This window comes from Lepisma saccharinum, chromosome 4 (genome assembly GCF_977018435.1).
Source record: "Lepisma saccharinum chromosome 4, izLepSacc3.1, whole genome shotgun sequence".
Taxonomy (NCBI): domain Eukaryota; kingdom Metazoa; phylum Arthropoda; class Insecta; order Zygentoma; family Lepismatidae; genus Lepisma; species Lepisma saccharinum.
Window position 1 is genome coordinate 34,573,516 of NC_139232.1, and position 18,676 is coordinate 34,592,191.

At 41.5% G+C, this 18,676-nt stretch overlaps 1 protein-coding gene across 4 annotated transcripts in view; it reads right to left on the reverse strand.

Annotated features, from left to right (window-relative positions):
* The window catches only part of pdm3 (POU-domain protein pdm3), a 233,417-nt gene extending 215,329 nt beyond the window's left edge, over positions 1-18,088 (reverse strand). For all 4 annotated transcript variants that reach the window (XM_083120397.1, XM_083120398.1, XM_083120400.1 and 1 more), the window contains exon 1: positions 17,483-18,088. The gene's annotated coding sequence lies outside the window, so the exon portion shown is untranslated. The remainder of the gene's footprint in view (positions 1-17,482) is intronic.
* Between the last annotated feature and the right edge of the window lie 588 nt (positions 18,089-18,676).

Here is an 18,676-nt window from a genome sequence, read left to right on the forward strand (position 1 = left end):
AGACTCTCCGTCGGTGAAAAATGAAGTGGGGACCAGTTGCTTTAGCCTAACTGGTCAGAGCAGTTTGTATATTCTACATCGAACTGACGATTTGTACAGCCTAACTCACGCAGAGCAGTTGGTATACTGTAATTGGTGCAGATCAGTTGGTCTATTCTTACTCGTGCGGACGAGTTGTAGCCTAATTTGCTTTACTAGATGCGACATCTTCGGACGTACAAGGTGCAAACATGATTTATTTGTTGATAAAAACATATATTTTGTTTATAATAGGGAAACGTTGCCCAAATCGCACCAGTTTTTAAATAAATGTGCGTAGCTGCAAAACAAGTGACATGACTTACGTTTTTTATACACCAGCTCGTAAAGGGAACTTTTACCTTTTTTTTCGATTTTTTTTAAAATTTTATTTCAATTGGAAGCTCCTGAAAAATATGAAATTCCAAAGGGTGCGATTTCGGCAACTGGTCTACTAAATCGCACCCCAGTGAGCTCAAATCGCACCACTGTTTAAAAGATTGACAAATAAGATGTTTCAAAGGCTCATAACACAGTGACAAGTTTTGTATTGACAGTATGTTCATTTAGAGCTACAATCATTCAAAACATATGTGATATATCAGTGCTTCAGTGTGAGAAATAAAAAAGAAATTGAAATGATAAACAAGTAAATGTATTCCCGACATTAATTTTGAAGCTGAAAAAAGTAAGCATAACATTGGACTGTAGTTCATTTGCAAACATCACAAATATAGAAATGCAGTTCCTCGTTTGAGAGGCTAGAACATGAATCGTGTACCCATTTATTGCACTCGATGCATTGCACCATGTTTTCTTCCACATTTTCTCCGCATAGGAAGAAATAGCATTGTGTGTCATTTTCAGCTTGGGTTTTACCTTCGTCAAAACATTTCAATTTCTTAGATCTAATTGTAGGCCTCATGGGATTCTTCTCTTCTGATAGTTAACTTTTGTTCTCTGTCTTGGTAGTCTTGAGATCTTGAAATATAGATGGAGATGCAGGTTGTTGTTTGAGTCATTACATCTGTTGTTTTTTTTTTGTGTGTGTGGGGGGAGCTCTTTGCCTGCGATGGAGGCCCATGTTTCTGTACCAACACGAATCTTCGTAGAGTTTTAGTAACGAAATGAATGCGATTTGGGCAGACGCGACGTGGTGCGATTTAGGAGCTCCCGCCATTTTGAAATTAAAAAAATTCCCTGCCTCACTGTGTAAGCATATCACAATGCGAATATGGTTAAAATTAATGTAACAGATTTGACAAATGTGACTAATAACTAAATGTAAAGAAATAAAACCCACTCGTCTCCTATACTATCCTTATGAACAGGTCCAAAGATTAGCATGAAGGACAGGAGTTTTCTTCAAATGCCCATACAACGCCTATCACTTCACCAACAGCTACAACTGACAGGCGGTGTTCTTGGGAATGCCTGAGGTTCCAAATACAGCCGATATATTTTATCAATGTTCAGTACAGTGGTTTTTAGACCAGGTGCGACTTGGGACCTTTTCCCCTAAGTATAAAATCAATCCATTTCTGCCAATTCCGAGCCTGTGTTGCATAGATGAATATACATTAAGGATAACATTCTGTTCTACGACGACTCGTGGCATCGAACAGAAAAAGGTTAAGTAAAACGGTTTGCTCTATGACTTCTAAACGCAGCAATATTTGTGCGGGTACACGCTTTATACGTTATTTATACTATTTATTTCTAGACTCGAGACGAGATCAGTCAGTCCTTCCAGAATGAGACGAGTGTTTATGAATCGAGATGTAAAAGGTAAGAAGACAGACATTTTCAACTCGAGACACGGCGAAATCTGGTCTTGTCTCGATACCATCTTGTCTAGAAAATGTGCAACGTGGGAAAGGGTACGGGCAAAAAAGGAATCATCAAATATTCTGCTGAAAGGAATCTGTACACTGACTCACAATGCAAGCTGTGGGTCACTTCTGGAGTTGATTCAAAGTGCTGCTATTTCGACCAACGATTGTTGGATTGTTACTAAATCGCTGGCTATATATAACTTAAGACGTGTGTAACGTGTAGCAGTGTTCACGTTACAAGGATGTATATAAACTTAATATTTTCCTTTGTTTGGTATTTATAATTTTTGGGTGTTAATGGTTAATTACCAAGAAAAGTGGAACCCACCTCGTATATAGAGTATACATCCAGATGTTAAATATAAGTTCAAAGAGTTTGTTTCTTTCTGCCAGCAAGCTGAGCTGGAATTTCGTTATCGGGGACAACAATGCGAGAAAGCAATCGCTATTGTGTAGAAGCCCGGCAGACTCAACTTTATGTAAACGTTGAAACCGGGGAAAAGACGAAAGATTAGGCTGTCTTCCCAACGCTATATCTGTCGTGTCCCTTGGCGGACAATAATTTAACTAATATCATATTAATCCCTGATTCTTTTACTGCAAGACGGTGTAATCAGAATTTAGTTACGTTAAGGTAAACGAAAGTTATGCCCGCGCAAGACAAAACCTGTATTTAAAAAAAAAATTGCTTAACATTTTAACGTTGTAAACTTTCTTTCTTTTCTTTGTTGTCTTTTCGCGTGGCCGTTGCAGGGAGAGAGGGGAGTTGGAAGAAGCCCTACTCCCTAGTCAAATTAAATGCTGAGTGTAACAATGAAAATTATATTGCATATTTAATATTCACAGAAGGTTAAAAATAGTAATTTCTGCATGTAGATAATTATGTTCCTCATTGATATTTTATTAATATGTATTTTATTGTAATGTAAAATTGATGTTAAGATAAAAGTTTGTAAATCCTTCACGGCACCGAGAAATCCTATATAAGCAGCGAAGCTCGGTGGCCCGTGGCCTTTTGTATTCGAACTCCAGATAAATACGGAACTTGTATTACCGTCTTTTCTTTTCACACCCGTATTTCTGCGTTTACTTCCACGTCGCTACTAGGAATTAGTTTATTCTGGACTATCGTTAGGACAATTACTTAGCTCTTCTGGTCAGAAGGCTTATGTTCTCTCGGTTCTATGCTCCTGGTCAGGAGATATAATTGAGAGGATTGTGATTGTCGTAGGATACACCAGAATTCGGGATCGGTCGATAGACTGTTAGTAGTCAACGTTTGTGTCCCTGGTCAGGGAACACCTTTTCTTATTCTGTGGTCACAGATTAATTTTCAGTTCTCTGGTCAGAGGCTGAAAAGAGAAAAGGAAGTTGGATACTTAACTGAATATCGACAGAACCTAGTGGGAAAAAGGATTGTGGATTGCTTATAGAATCTTGGTCAAGATCTATAAGTACATTGAGAACCTTTGACCTAGAATTACGAGGGACCTTACATCGAGGATTGAAGAAGCCGGAATAACCCGAACCTTGAGCCGAGGAGACTCAAGCCCCGAAGCGATACTGAGTGTGAAGCCGAGGCTCAATAGACCCATCGAACCAAGTACGATCCAGGGCGGACCGTTACAAGTGGCGCTGCAACGTTTGGGGCTCGAAGTATATATCCGGTGGTTCTTCTGAAATTACGAAACATCGAGATGGCAACAAGAAAGTCTAAACGCAATTCATTGCCGACGATTGTAGAGGAAGACGGAAATTTGCACTTTGATTGTTGCTCCAATCAAGATGAAGATAAGGGGGCATTTCGGTGCATTTCCTGCAGCCAGTGGAAGCATTTCGTTTGTGAATTTGAGGCTGAATCCGTGGAAGGGCAAAATTTAGATGCCGTCCGGTGTAAAGGTTGCCAGGGCAATGACGATGAGAATAAGGAACCTGCTATTGAACTTCCTCCGTGGTTGACAGTTTGGTCCGAAATGGAAGAAAAGAAAAGAAAGAAAGAAAAAGCCGCAGAAGAAAGAAAGCGACGTGAAGAGAAAGTAGAAGAAGAAAGGAAACGTCAAATAGAAAAGGCTGCTGAGGTGAAAGCCCGGAAGGCGGAAGATAAAGCTAAAAAAATCGCTGAAGAGAACAGGTGGCAACAGTTCTGGAGTATATTAAGAGAAGAGAAAGCAGAAGAAGAAAGAAAGCGGCAAGAAGAGAAAGCAGAAGAAGAAAGAAAGCGACAAGAAGAGAAAGCAGCAGAAGAAAGAAAGCGACAAGAAGAGAAAGCAGAAGAAGAAAGAAAGCGACAAGAAGAGAAAGCAGAAGAAGAAAGAAAGCGGCAAGAAGAGAAAGCAGAAGAAGAAAGAAAGCGACAAGAAGAGAAAGCAGAAGAAGAAAGAAAGCGACAAGAGGAGAAAGCCGAAGAAGAAAGAAAGCGACAAGAAGAGAAAGCAGAAGAAGAAAGAAAGCGACAAGAAGAGAAAGCAGAAGAAGAAAGAAAGCGACAAGAGGAGAAAGCCGAAGAAGAAAGAAAGCGACAAGAAGAGAAAACCGAAGAAGAAAGAAAGCGACAAGAAGAGAAAGCAGAAGAAGAAAGAAAGCGACAAGAGGAGAAAGCCGAAGAAGAAAGAAAGCGACAAGAAGAGAAAGCAGAAGAAGAAAGAAAGCGACAAGAAGAGAAAACCGAAGAAGAAAGAAAGCGACAAGAAGAGAAAGCAGAAGAAGAAAGAAAGCGACAAGAGGAGAAAGCCGAAGAAGAAAGAAAGCGACAAGAAGAGAAAGCAGAAGAAGAAAGAAAGCGACGAGAAGAGAAAGTCGAAGAAGAAAGAAAGCGACAAGAAGAGAAAGCCGAAGAAGAAAGAAAGCGACAAGAGGAGAAAGCCGAAGAAGAAAGAAAGCGACAAGAAGAGAAAGCAGAAGAAGAAAGAAAGCGACAAGAAGAGAAAGCAGAAGAAGAAAGAAAACGACAAGCTGATAGATCTGAAAATGAAGAACGGTGGAAACAGCTGCATGAAACTCTAAGCAAGGAACAGTCCCAAAATAATGAGAAGTGGGAGGTACTCCACACAACGCTTACAGTTGAGCGAGAGCGTGAAATAGAAGGAATTACTCGTTCCATGGACACTCTGGGAGTGAGTGTAACCGAGATTAAGGAACAGATGACTGCTTATCTAGGGAAAAATGAGGAAGTAAGTTCTAAGGTTGCTGAGTGCTTTGAGAGGTTAGAGAATTTTGGTGAAGAACTACGTCAAGGAGAGAGTAAGGTTTCCTCTTTCTGTGAAGAGATAAATACTAGTATTTCCAGCTTCCGTGAAGAAGTAACCCACAATATAACCAGCGTTCGTGAAGAAGTGGATAACATTGCAAAGAATAACACTTGTGTGGCCACCGAGTTACGTCAGCTGAAATTAAACGTGGAACAAAATATAAGCTCCCTGAGAGGCAGGCTTCAAGGACTTCACATAGATCCATCTCAGCAGGAAACCGCTGTTAAGTCACCTTATGGCTTTGATAACCATCAGTCAGCTGGAGAGACGTCAGATTACGTTGAGTGTGAGGGTGCACGCGGATCTCCGAGTAAGAGAAAGATCTCGAGGAAGAATAATGTTAGGCCCACAGTGGAAGATCTAATTGTTCGAGGTATGGAAGAAAGAATTCATCACAGTAAAGTTGTGACCTCTATTGGAAACTCTGATGCTGGTAGGTTTGGGAAAGCCTCGAAGACAGGAAAAAATCGGAAGAGACCTTCTTGTGATTCCTCTTCCGAGGACGAAAGACCACTGACAAGGATTCGTCGGAAGAGGCGGAAACCCGGAAAGAACTCAACTCCATCTTCAGATTCGGAATTAGATAAAAAAATCGGAGGACGATATGTCAAATTACCTCGAATATCTGACTTAAATCAACTCCCTAAGTTCAGTGGTAACATTGAAGCTCAAAGTGCACAGAAGTACTTGAAGGAACTAAATGTTAACTTTGAGCTTATGCAAGTTCCAGAGAAATATCGTCTCCAGTTACTATCCAGATTGTTTACCGGACAAGCCGAGCATTGGTTCCAGGCCCATTACGAAGAGTTTAGGGACTACAATGGATTTTGTAAAAAGTTTACTGCTACATTTGCTTCAGAGGAAGCAAAAGAAAGACAATTGGACGTCTTGAGAAATAGAAAGTACACTAAAGGCTCCAATCAAACCATGGAAGAGTATGCGTGGGGAATTTATGCTGGGTTTAAGAATCTTTCGCCAGTACTCATAGAAAGTGAGGTCTTGAATTTGATAATTAAACAGATGTCTTATAAAGTCAGACAACTTTGCCTCGTTAACCCACCAAAGACAATGGAAGAGTTAGCGGCATTCCTGAAGAGATATGAAGTGAATGAGGAGGCCGAAAGCTGGAGAGCAGATTGGTTCAAGAGAAATGAAGCTGGGAACAGTAATAATGGAAGGTTTAGAAATCAGCAACCAATACAGAGAAATACAGCAGTGAGACAAGTCATCCGAGAAAACCACGGACCTGCGGGAAGAAATATTAACAACAACGTCCGTAACCATGAGGAACCAAGGACAGGTAATAATGGTTACCGTCAAACTAGGGAGTTTAGAGGAAGAACGTGGTATAGAAGTCGTCCTAATAGACAAGAACCAAGATCTGATCCCGAGACGAGAGCACCAGAAGGAGGTTACGTCGAGAGAAGAAGAAACTCAGCATCTCCTCCTCGAAGAAGAGTCTATAATTCTCCTAACCGGCAATTCGTGACTTCGGGATCTCAGACATATGAATCAGAGTTACCGAGGACATTTGAACAACAACAAGCCGTTGATCAGACTCGTCAGTTCTATTGGAGTGCTCCAGTAGTTCCCACTAACCAAGGTTTAAATGGGAATCTTGCTTAAGTTCCGTTCCGCTTGGGCAAGGAAGTAGTAAGGAACGATTAGTATCCAATGGCGAAACTTTTAACAGGGCTTACGAAATCCATTACAGCTACTCCTTAACCAAAATAGAAGAGAAAGCTGTAGAAGAAGGGATTAAGAGGTCTGTTGAATTAACTACTTTCCATAGTACGCCCAAAGTTAAAGCTCAAGTTGCAGACATTCCTGTCGTTTGCTTACTCGACACTGGGAGCGAGGCTTCGTTGTTAAATTTCGACATTTGGATGGAACTACTTGAGAAGTACAGGGGAATGAAACTACAGAAGGACCCAGAAATTCGAATAGTTGGAGTAACCGGTTCGAATCGGATAAGGATTTGTGGGAGAAGGAATATTAGCATTAAATTTAGAGACCAGGAGTTGAACACTGAAGTATTTGTGATAAAGAACTTATGTGTTGATGTTTTACTGGGCATGCCGTTTCTTAAGCCCTATGGAGCCAATATCTGTTTGTTGGAGAACGAGTTGACACTGCAAAGTAGCTGCACCCCGCTCACTGTTAATATAGATTACGACGGAGGCAAGGAAGCCAGAGTAAACGTCGCTGTGTTGGATAAGTGGAGTGCCAGTGAAGATAAAATTAGGGAAAAGGTTGAAGAAAGTCAGTTCTTGTCCAAGAGTGAACAGGATAGTTTGTTCCATTTGCTTATGAAATATCACCATGTATTTTCAGAAAGACCTGGCTGTGCTAGAGACGTTCAGTGTGAGATATGGTTGAAGGATTTAGAGCCAGTGTTTAGGAAGCCTTATCCGATCCCTGTTGCCAAGCGTGAAGCTTTAGAAAAGGAACTAAATCTATGGAAGGAATGGGGAGTCATTCAACCTTCGAATTCTGCCTATTTGAATCCTTTAATTGTAGTGGATAAACCTCAAGGACAAATACGCCCGTGCATTGATTTTCGTCAGCTCAACAACAAAATGATAGTTCCAAGAAGTTCCGTCGAACCCATCCATGAGTCTTTGCAACGTTTCAGAGGATCCAGGTTCTTTTCCAGCTTGGATCTCGCGTCTGGCTACCTTCAGGTAAAAATACACCCTAGCCACAGAAAATACACCGCTTTTTCTTATCGAGGTCGCCTATATGAATTTACTCGGATGCCTTTTGGACTTTCGAATGCGGTCAGCACTTTTGTCTCAGTCATGCACAAATATTTTGGTCCAGAGAGTGAGGAGTATCTTACCGTGTATCTGGATGATTTACTTGTTCACTCCAAGACGCTTCTAGAGCATTTACAGCATTTACAATTGGTCATAGAACGATTGAGAGAATGTGGAATGACCATTAAATTAAGGAAATGTGAATTTGTCAAAAAGGAGATTCGCTTTTTAGGGCATATAGTATCAGGAGAAGAAGTAAAACCTGACCCTGCTGGTAATGAAGCCATTTTGAGATTTCCTCGGCCAGTCTGTAGGAAAGACCTCCGGAAGTTCTTAGGTCTTGCTAATTGGAGAAGAAAATTTTACCCTGGATTAGCACAGGATGTAGAACCCTTAAGTCACCTCCTAAGGAAGGATGTTAAGTGGAGCTGGAGTGAAGAGGAAGAACAGGCCTTCCAGAAAATTAAGATTACGCTAGTTACTACTGGTGCCTTGTCTCAGCCAGACTTTAATTTAAGCTTTTGTCTACAGTGCGACGCCTCTGCTAAAGGGTTAGGCTGCATATTGTTCCAAGAACCAGAGGGTGGCGAGAAAATTGTAAATGTTATCCAATATGCAAGTCGAAAACTGAGGAACAATGAGAGACATTATTCCATCCATGAACTGGAGTGTCTGAGTATCATTTTTGGTGTGGAGAAATTTTCAGTTTATCTAAAAGGCCAATCATTTAAAATATACTCAAACCACAAGGGACTCGTCTGGTTAAAAAACTCTCAGGATCTTAATAGCAGATTAACTAGATGGGCTTTGAAACTACAGGCTTACCAATTCCAGATTATTTACGTCAGAGGAAAGGATAATGAGATAGCTGACACTCTTTCCCGGTATCCTGTGTCCGATTCACCAGAAGGAGATATTCCGAAGACACTTTTTAAGGTGAACTATATTTGGCAAGAACGGGAAGAAACTGAGGAACTGGAGAAGTGGATTGAAGCTCAGAGGGAGGACTTGTTTTGTCAAAGCATCTTGAAGATCTTGGAAGCTCCAGAAGAGACTGATACCATTACTCAAGGTAGAACTAGGAAGAATTATTGTCTACATGGAGGTTTATTGTTCAGAAGAGTTCAAGGTGAATCCATTATTTGGAAGCTTTGTGTGCCGGCAATATTTGTTTCCCAGATACTTAGAGAAAATCACGATAACCTAGGACACTTTGGCATTACAAAAACCAAAGCTAAAATAAAATATAGATATTTTTGGCCCAAACTATCCGGAGATGTTATTCGGTATGTTAAGGACTGTGAGATGTGTGCCAAGACAAAAATGGATAAGATAGGAATCCTGAGAGAGAAGCTTCACATTTCACCCAAGGTTCCTCATGAGATGCTGTCTATTGATATTATAGGCCAGCTACCAACTTCCCATGGGTTCTCCTACATTTTTACCGCCGTTGACATTGGCACGAAATTCGTTTCGGCCTATCCTCTGAGGAGAGCTACATCTCAGGAGATCGTGAACTTATTGGAGAAGACGTATTTTGCTCACTATCCTCGAGTAAAAGTCATCCTCTCAGACCGAGGTACCCAGTTCACTTCGACAACCTGGAGCGAGTATATGAGAAGGAAGGGCATTACTCATGTCTGCACTACAGCCTATCATCCCAGCAGTAATGTGGTAGAGAGAATTAACCAAGAAGTCGTCCGTCTTTTGCGGCTGTTTTGCTACAGAGAGCATACTCGTTGGGCCACCTTCATCAATGATGTGGTTTGGTTATTGAACAATTCCGTCTCCTCTGTTACGGGATATGCTCCTTCTGAACTTTTCTTCAATAGAGCCATCCCGGAGGAACCTCATGAAAGGTTTTATTGGCCTGTACCACAGGATGAGAAGACGACTTGGGCCTTTAAATTATATCAAGCTCAAGGGAGAGAAAAAGCCCAACAGAAGAAGAGAAGAGTGAAGAATCAAGGACAAGCATTGATCTTGAAGGAAGGAGATCTGGTTCTAGTAAAGAACCGTAAGCTGAGCTCCAGTCGTCGCCAAACCATCTCCAAACTCTTCGAGGTGTACGTTGGTCCATACATCGCTACCCAGATGAGGGACAACTCCGCACTTCTCCTGCAGCCGTCTACAAAGGAGCCTGTAGATCGGGTTAACTACCAGAACCTAAAGAAGTTCACCTGCTCCCAGGAACGACGGAGAGAAATCCTCGGAGAAAGCCAGATTTCTTGTGACTAGTGTGGAACGTCAAGAGTTGTCAGTGAATTGTTTATGAACATTAAGTGAAGTTTTGAAAATTTTCACAATTTTTCTGTGAAAGAGAAAATTGTTCAAATTTTCTCCTAGGAAGCGGGGCAATTGTAACGTGTAGCAGTGTTCACGTTACAAGGATGTATATAAACTTAATATTTTCCTTTGTTTGGTATTTATAATTTTTGGGTGTTAATGGTTAATTACCAAGAAAAGTGGAACCCACCTCGTATATAGAGTATACATCCAGATGTTAAATATAAGTTCAAAGAGTTTGTTTCTTTCTGCCAGCAAGCTGAGCTGGAATTTCGTTATCGGGGACAACAATGCGAGAAAGCAATCGCTATTGTGTAGAAGCCCGGCAGACTCAACTTTATGTAAACGTTGAAACCGGGGAAAAGACGAAAGATTAGGCTGTCTTCCCAACGCTATATCTGTCGTGTCCCTTGGCGGACAATAATTTAACTAATATCATATTAATCCCTGATTCTTTTACTGCAAGACGGTGTAATCAGAATTTAGTTACGTTAAGGTAAACGAAAGTTATGCCCGCGCAAGACAAAACCTGTATTTAAAAAAAAAATTGCTTAACATTTTAACGTTGTAAACTTTCTTTCTTTTCTTTGTTGTCTTTTCGCGTGGCCGTTGCAGGGAGAGAGGGGAGTTGGAAGAAGCCCTACTCCCTAGTCAAATTAAATGCTGAGTGTAACAATGAAAATTATATTGCATATTTAATATTCACAGAAGGTTAAAAATAGTAATTTCTGCATGTAGATAATTATGTTCCTCATTGATATTTTATTAATATGTATTTTATTGTAATGTAAAATTGATGTTAAGATAAAAGTTTGTAAATCCTTCACGGCACCGAGAAATCCTATATAAGCAGCGAAGCTCGGTGGCCCGTGGCCTTTTGTATTCGAACTCCAGATAAATACGGAACTTGTATTACCGTCTTTTCTTTTCACACCCGTATTTCTGCGTTTACTTCCACGTCGCTACTAGGAATTAGTTTATTCTGGACTATCGTTAGGACAATTACTTAGCTCTTCTGGTCAGAAGGCTTATGTTCTCTCGGTTCTATGCTCCTGGTCAGGAGATATAATTGAGAGGATTGTGATTGTCGTAGGATACACCAGAATTCGGGATCGGTCGATAGACTGTTAGTAGTCAACGTTTGTGTCCCTGGTCAGGGAACACCTTTTCTTATTCTGTGGTCACAGATTAATTTTCAGTTCTCTGGTCAGAGGCTGAAAAGAGAAAAGGAAGTTGGATACTTAACTGAATATCGACAGAACCTAGTGGGAAAAAGGATTGTGGATTGCTTATAGAATCTTGGTCAAGATCTATAAGTACATTGAGAACCTTTGACCTAGAATTACGAGGGACCTTACATCGAGGATTGAAGAAGCCGGAATAACCCGAACCTTGAGCCGAGGAGACTCAAGCCCCGAAGCGATACTGAGTGTGAAGCCGAGGCTCAATAGACCCATCGAACCAAGTACGATCCAGGGCGGACCGTTACACGTGCAAGATTGTTTCATGAAATGTAAAACAAAACTGCTCTAATGTGTGTCGAATATGTATATATCCGTTTTTACACCCGAGTAAATTTCAACCACATCGTTGCACAGGGTTCACATGATGTAGATACATTTCTAGTGTATTCACCACCTTCATTTCTGTCAAATCAGGATGATAATCAAGATTTTTTTTCAACTGAACTATGGGGAAAAGAACATTATCCTTACAATATTGAAAGATTTGCATGATACTATAGGACTATTAGATACTATAGATACTCCGAACCTGCTGTCCGTCGTAACAAAATGAAAATCAGGAAATTAGTGATTATGTGTAACGCTGTATATACTTATACAACGAAGTGCCTTTACAGAAAACTGTTGGATATAGTGTAGAACTTTATCGTCCACCAGTGGCGTGTCCAGGATTTTCGAAAGGTGGGCTTACGTATATTTTTTTAGTAGTCAGACCTCTTTTTGCCATCTTTTCCTACCTTTGTCGTTTTCTTTTTTGGAATACTGGGCCAAAGGGGAGATATGATACACATCACCCCGGCCCCTCCTTGGGCACGCCACTGCCGTCCACCTTAACTAGATTTTAAATTCTTATTCTTATTTTGGAGAAGCTTCACGAATACTTGGTATTGCTTCTACACATGTTTTAGAAATTGAAATGCTAGAATGAGTAAAAAATCCAAGCCTGGAAAATTATGCCACGTTATGCCGGAAACATACGGTTCAGAAAGAAAGAAGCAATAAGGACGAATCATGAATTCACAAAATAGATGTATTACCCATAATCCCCATATTGAGACCCACAACCTTAGGCTTCGTAGTGTACCAGTACCAACGATAATTAGGTACCCCAATAGCATAGTGGCTAGCGTTGTCGCGGTGTGATCAAGGGGCGAAGAATTTGATTCCTGGTGGAGACACATTGCACATAGTTCTAGTCCTGATTAGCTTTCCTGAGTACAAAGTACACTTAAAACGAATCTGAAAGAGCACTGTACAAAAAAATCGCACACTCTGAAACTGGATGCAGATGTCTGCGTTAAGTTTTACTTTGTAATTTCATTATGGAGAATTCACACCGAAGAGACACGCGACACGCTGCAAGAGACACGTGTCGCTTGCAAGCTAACACTCAGTAATCAATTGAACCTTTCGAACCGAAGAGACACGGCAAGCTGCACGTGTCGCATGTCGCTTACGTGCCTCTCGGACTGTGCCGTTTCCTCAATACCGTGCATCGTGTCGCCTGTTGGTTGTTCGCGAATGCCCAGTGAATACGTCACCCCAACGAGCAATTTTCAGACCCAATAGAGGCTTTACAACATGTTTGAACCTCTAATTTGTTGATATAATAAAGTATCGATATGTACGTACAATGTTTTAAGATTTAAACACTACGTTCTTTTCGCTTTATCAAGTTTTTGATGCAGTTATCGGCTGTAATTTGCCTTCAACATCGTGTAAAGAGGCCGTGTTTTGACCATTTAGGGCGTGACTGCTTTTATTTTAAAAAGTCAGAACATGGAGGCACTTTAGTCCAAAACAGATCAGTCAGTGTGGTAAAGTACTCTAGTGCAATGTTTCTCAAACGCCGGGTCCTCGTACTATACTGAGCTGCGAAAGGTTATGGTGAAATTGGTTGACAAATAACACAATCCCAATTTCATATTTGAGTTGTGAGTTTTCGCTTTTTTAGTCCATTTTATGCAGAAATAGACAAATCAGGACTGGACCTACAGTTTAAAGTGGAACCCGCGCCACTATATGCCTCCACTGGGTATCGAACCCGGGATCACTTAATTGCAAGGAGACGACGTTACCGCTTCCTCATTCATATTTTTAAATTTATCAACAATCCTACACGTAATCCAACTACGTATTATAACTCTTTTTGATTATACAAGAATTTATTTATCAATATTTAATTTCATGGGTAGGCTACATGTTAATTCATGCATAAAATCTCAAATACTGGAAAGGTATTTACGAGGAAAATTCTTGGGCTAAGGGCATTGACTTAAAAAAAAAAATACCGGGACATGGTTTCACGAAGGTTGAGAACCATTTCTCTCGTGTTTAGATCTTCGCCTTATCCAGGCTTGAAAGTATAGCGTACATAGTTTGAGGCCAGTGCGTATTACTTCTCCGTTTCTCATGCACAACATGCATCTCCCGAGTTTCAATAATTTGCACAAATTTTAAAACCTGATTTACATGTAACAATGTTACGTTTCTTTCGGGTAACTAAAAAACTGATTAAGCAATTCTATCGGTATCATCATGTGAACTGAGTGTCGCTTGCCGCGTGTCGCGTGTTGCGTGTCTCTTCGGTGTGAATTCTCCCTTACTATTACAACTGCCTCGATGCAGTAAATCTGACGGTTAGGATCCACAATATAGAAATTAGCACAGCAACACTTTACAAATCAATCAATATTCTAAAAGCAGAATTGATGATTGATTGAGTTGATGTTTTAAGTCCACGTTATGCACAGATAGGCTAATCGGGACTGGACCTACAGTTTAAAGTTGGATCTGAACCACTGTGCAATGTGCCTCCACCAGTTATCGAACCCAAGACCCCTTGATTACAAGGCGATGACGTTACCACTACGCCATCGAGGAGGCCCTGAGAATTACTATGAAAACCAATGTGAAATCTCATAATCAGAGTGAGATTGAGCGGACTTGAGAAACCTAATTCATTCATTAACGAATGTAACTTACAGGTGAGAAAATGATGAACTGAAGAAAAAGGAGGAACGCTTAAATGTGTACAAAGCTGATTTTGCTTCTTTGAAACAAAGGCTTGCCTTTAGATTGGCAAACTATGCAAACAACAAAAAGAATGTCAAAATTATACACACGTACTAGGAGAAGACATACATCCGGCTCGCATTTCAGCAATTCGGCAATGATTAATATATTCCAATGTTCCTTTTGCAGGTCTCGCTTGTCAGATGTACGTATCTTAATTAATCGCGTGCTTTCCGGTAACTGACACCGCAAGATACTACGATCGACGGCTAACAACGAATGGGAACATTGAAGCACTGAATATACAATTTAGAATTTGTCAAAGAACAAAGAGACGTCTTCATAAACACAGCAGGATCCTCACCTTTTGATACACACGATTGAAGAGCGTGAGCACGATGTATCCCCTCTCCTCCCGACTTTCTTTTCGCTACATCTATTATTATTCACGACAAAAGACCTCCCCAGAGTTCGAGCACACATCCTTTAGTCTCTAAGCGCTGGATCGTGAGTTGGAATACAAAAGAGGCCGTTAAGTACAGGGTCGTGAGAAAGATTTGACTCTTGGGATGTTTACACCGGGTCAATTCTCCAAGAGAACATCGATTGTCCAAAGAATAAATGTCAAGAAACATATCGTCTTCGGGAGACGGTGACGTGGGGTTGGCAAATCCTGATCCCGCCCAGGAAGGAAAGAACCTGGTTTGGACGTCAAAGTCCTATTTGAAAGTACCAACCTGTTCTTTTTATTTATTGATTGATTGAGTTGGTGTTTCAAGTCTACTTTATGCACAGTAAGGCTAATCGGGACCAGATCTACAGTTTAAAGTGGGATCCGAACCACTATGCGCTTCCACCGGGAAAATACCAACCTGGAATTTGCCTGAAGGGAGTCAGACCTATGTTAATCAATCTGTGTTGAATTCTTGTAGTTAGGTCCCGAGTTTTATCCTACTGCAAAATGCAAACTTCAATATTGATTTTGTTTCATTCATTGATTGGTTTGGTTTTACTTCGCTTTTATGCAACTTTTTGATAATCGCGAGGATGGGGATGAATGACGATACGATGAAATTGATGACGGGGCGCTCACAAAGAACACCCATCCCAAGGTCGGGATTCGAAACCGATACCCCTGGCGTCGTAGTGTGCTGTGCTAACCACTCCGCCACGGAGATCGGCCTATTGATACCGTTGGAAAACGAAAAATGATTTAACGACAAGTTCATAACAATTAGTTTAAACTACCATTACGGCATCTGAAAATCTGTGCAAGGAAATTATGGAAACTTTCAACTAAACACTAGAGAGATCTGAGAATAAAGTGCACAGTGGTGTGTGTATTTTTATAGCCTTAATGAAATTCAACATTTGCCTCAAAACTTCATGTAGTTAACAAATTACTTTCAGTTATTACATTTTCTCGTCGACAGTTAAAAAGATGGTCCATTCCATGCTACAGTTGTTGTCGTTAAAAAGAGACTTACAATCTGAAAGCGCCAAACTGTACCTGCCTGGTATTAAATGGGAGTTCCATAAAATTGCCCATTCCTGCCACAATAAGGAAACGTCATTGCTAAGGAAATGACTGGGTACATGAAAAGTGCCAAAGGCTACAAACATATAACGCTACTGAAGGAAGCTTCCTTTATATTACTAGTGCATAACAGGAAGGCAGGTTTCAGGATGTAAATGGAATGCAATTTTTTTTGCTGGGCCATTAAATACTTACGTTCATTAAAAGGTCTGTCCGAACACATGATTCAGTTCGCTAGTTTGGGAATGAATTAATATCAGAAGGAGATTGATTGATTGTGGTTTATTTGACTTCACTTTTCTGACACTTTTGGCTAATCACGAAGATGAGGATGAGTGATGATATGATGAAATTAATGAAGGGAAACTAACAAAGAACAACCATGCCCTGGCCGCGATTCGAACCCGGGACTCCTGGCATCGTAGCGTGCTGTGTTAACCACTTCGCCAGGGACATCGGCAGAGAAAGAGAACGAAATCTTAACTGATTTCATTACTTGCATATCATTTTCTACTCCACTTTGTATTATTCGCGATTCAGTGTAAATAAATAAGTCTATTTCTGTGTAAAGATGTTACTAGCATAAGAAAGCTTATTACGGTTCGATCTTTCAGAACACAAGCGCACAAAAGTGAAACGTATGCTCAGGAAATAACATGAAACGTCAAAAGAAATCAATATGAGAATAACAAATATTCAACCATTTGAAATGAGGTTGTCAAATTAGTCTTGAGTTCATTACAGCGTGTTCATCAGCAGGTTATAGACAAGTGCTGTGAATGAGAGTTGAAATTGTGTAGAGCGATTGCAATTTGGAGTGTAACGTTACAGGAAAGCGCTTACAGATTTCGATCAAACATTGCCACGATAAAATCACAAGGCCGAATAGATGACTGTTCTTATTATTCAGGTCTAAGAATGATCTTTAGACATAGATTACGCTGTAATGTTTCGAAATTCTTACATATTAACACTCGGGAGGGAAAGAAAGCACATACGGAAATACGCCGTCCATTTCGTCACAGCTCATAAACTTGGGAAGTCTCTCCATGCACGTCATCTCAGGTGGGAGGCAGGAAATATCTTAGGGACTGCTCATCATCCCTTTCCACAAATGTTCCGGATGCCAAGCTATGCAATAAAGAGAAGTCCGCCTGAAGAAGGGAGCGGATAATTTCGCAGGAAGATGAAAGAAGTGGGGAAATAAGCCAGAGCCGGATGAAAGAAGGGGGCGGCTGAAAGTTAGATTACGAGACGTTAGGAGAGAGAGAGAGAGAAGCGACCTTGGTTCCGTCTGCTGCCACACCATGTCGCCCGCCAACCTTTAAGACAACACCAGCGACGGCGTGGTGAACGGCGGAAATCTTAAAAACGCACATGTAAACAAACAAGCTACCGTCGCGTAAGTTCCTCCCGGCGCACGGCATGCGTGTGGCACGCACTGAATGAATCACCGATCGGGAAGGCCTTTTACAGTACACAAAAAAGGGATACCAAGGTCTGTAAAATAGGATGTGAAAATGAACGCCAGAGCACTTACCTTTTAGGCCTATCTTGCCGGAGTTTTCCTCCGTGTTGGGTGGTACTGACGGTTTGTTGGAGAGGTCCAGCACTGCTGGTTGCGTCCCCGTGCGTTGCTGGGAGAATGTTCCTTCCTCTTGAGCCGGAATCTTTGCGAGGGGGGGAAGATAAGGTAAACAAAACGAACGCCTATGCTGCACAGCACATATGTCAAATGTCAGCTGTAGGGAAGGAATCGGCGCCACTCGGTATTATTTAGTCTTAGAGCCACATCCAGCGTTCGCGTTGTCTAGAACAGCATGCCGAGTTTGTTTCTAGAACTTTTTTAGCACTGCGTGGAAGCTGGATCGTAGACGGTACGGCCTTCACAGTGTTGTGTCTGTAGCAGAACTCACTGTAAACACGGCGTATCACTTACGTCTTTCTTCTTGTCTAGTTAGTCGCTGTCCACCGTCGCGATGCCCGCGGCCTCGTCTTCTCGGACCAGACAAGATCCACCACCGCAATCCCAACTTGAGTCTTTGTTTACAGTGATCCTGCACCTTGTCCTCTTATGGCGTGTAAATCCCAGTCTGCGCTCTCTTGTACTTGTTAGCACGAGCGTCCCCTACTCACGTCTGCGAAACACACTTGTCTGCTGCAGTCGTAAAGACATGCAGAATCCTCTAGCGGCGCCTGGAGAAACTAAACGGAATGCCTTTGGCGCCCGCCCTCCGACGCATGCGCCGAAACCGATACAGTCAATTCCAAATGTCCGGTTGCAAAGTGCGTGTTTTAGTTCACTCAACCGAACTGCACGGAAATTCTAGTCTGATGCATGCTTCGGGGGAGAAGGGAGGGGAGGGATGGAGGAGAGGGCAGGAGTGGAAGGGGAGGCAATAAAGAGAGGGAAGGGCGGGAAGCGTTGAAGGGTGGACCCTCGCTACGTACATTTCTTCCAATCACGCAGTACCTCAAAAAATAATGCGCTGAGGTCATATTTATTTGCTCTTACGTAGGTAGGTTTTTATTGCTTCCGTCGATGGCACGGAAGGGTTCGCGGGGAGGGAGGAATGCGAAAGGTAACTTCGGAAACGGCCTCACATTTTTAATTATGAATTCATCTAAAGATTGCGCTGCAGATGCACGTCCAGTGGAGCTGCAGCCACAGCAAATATGTTCACACCAGAGCTCAGGTGGCATTCACGGGGAGGGCGATGGGGCTGTCACCCCT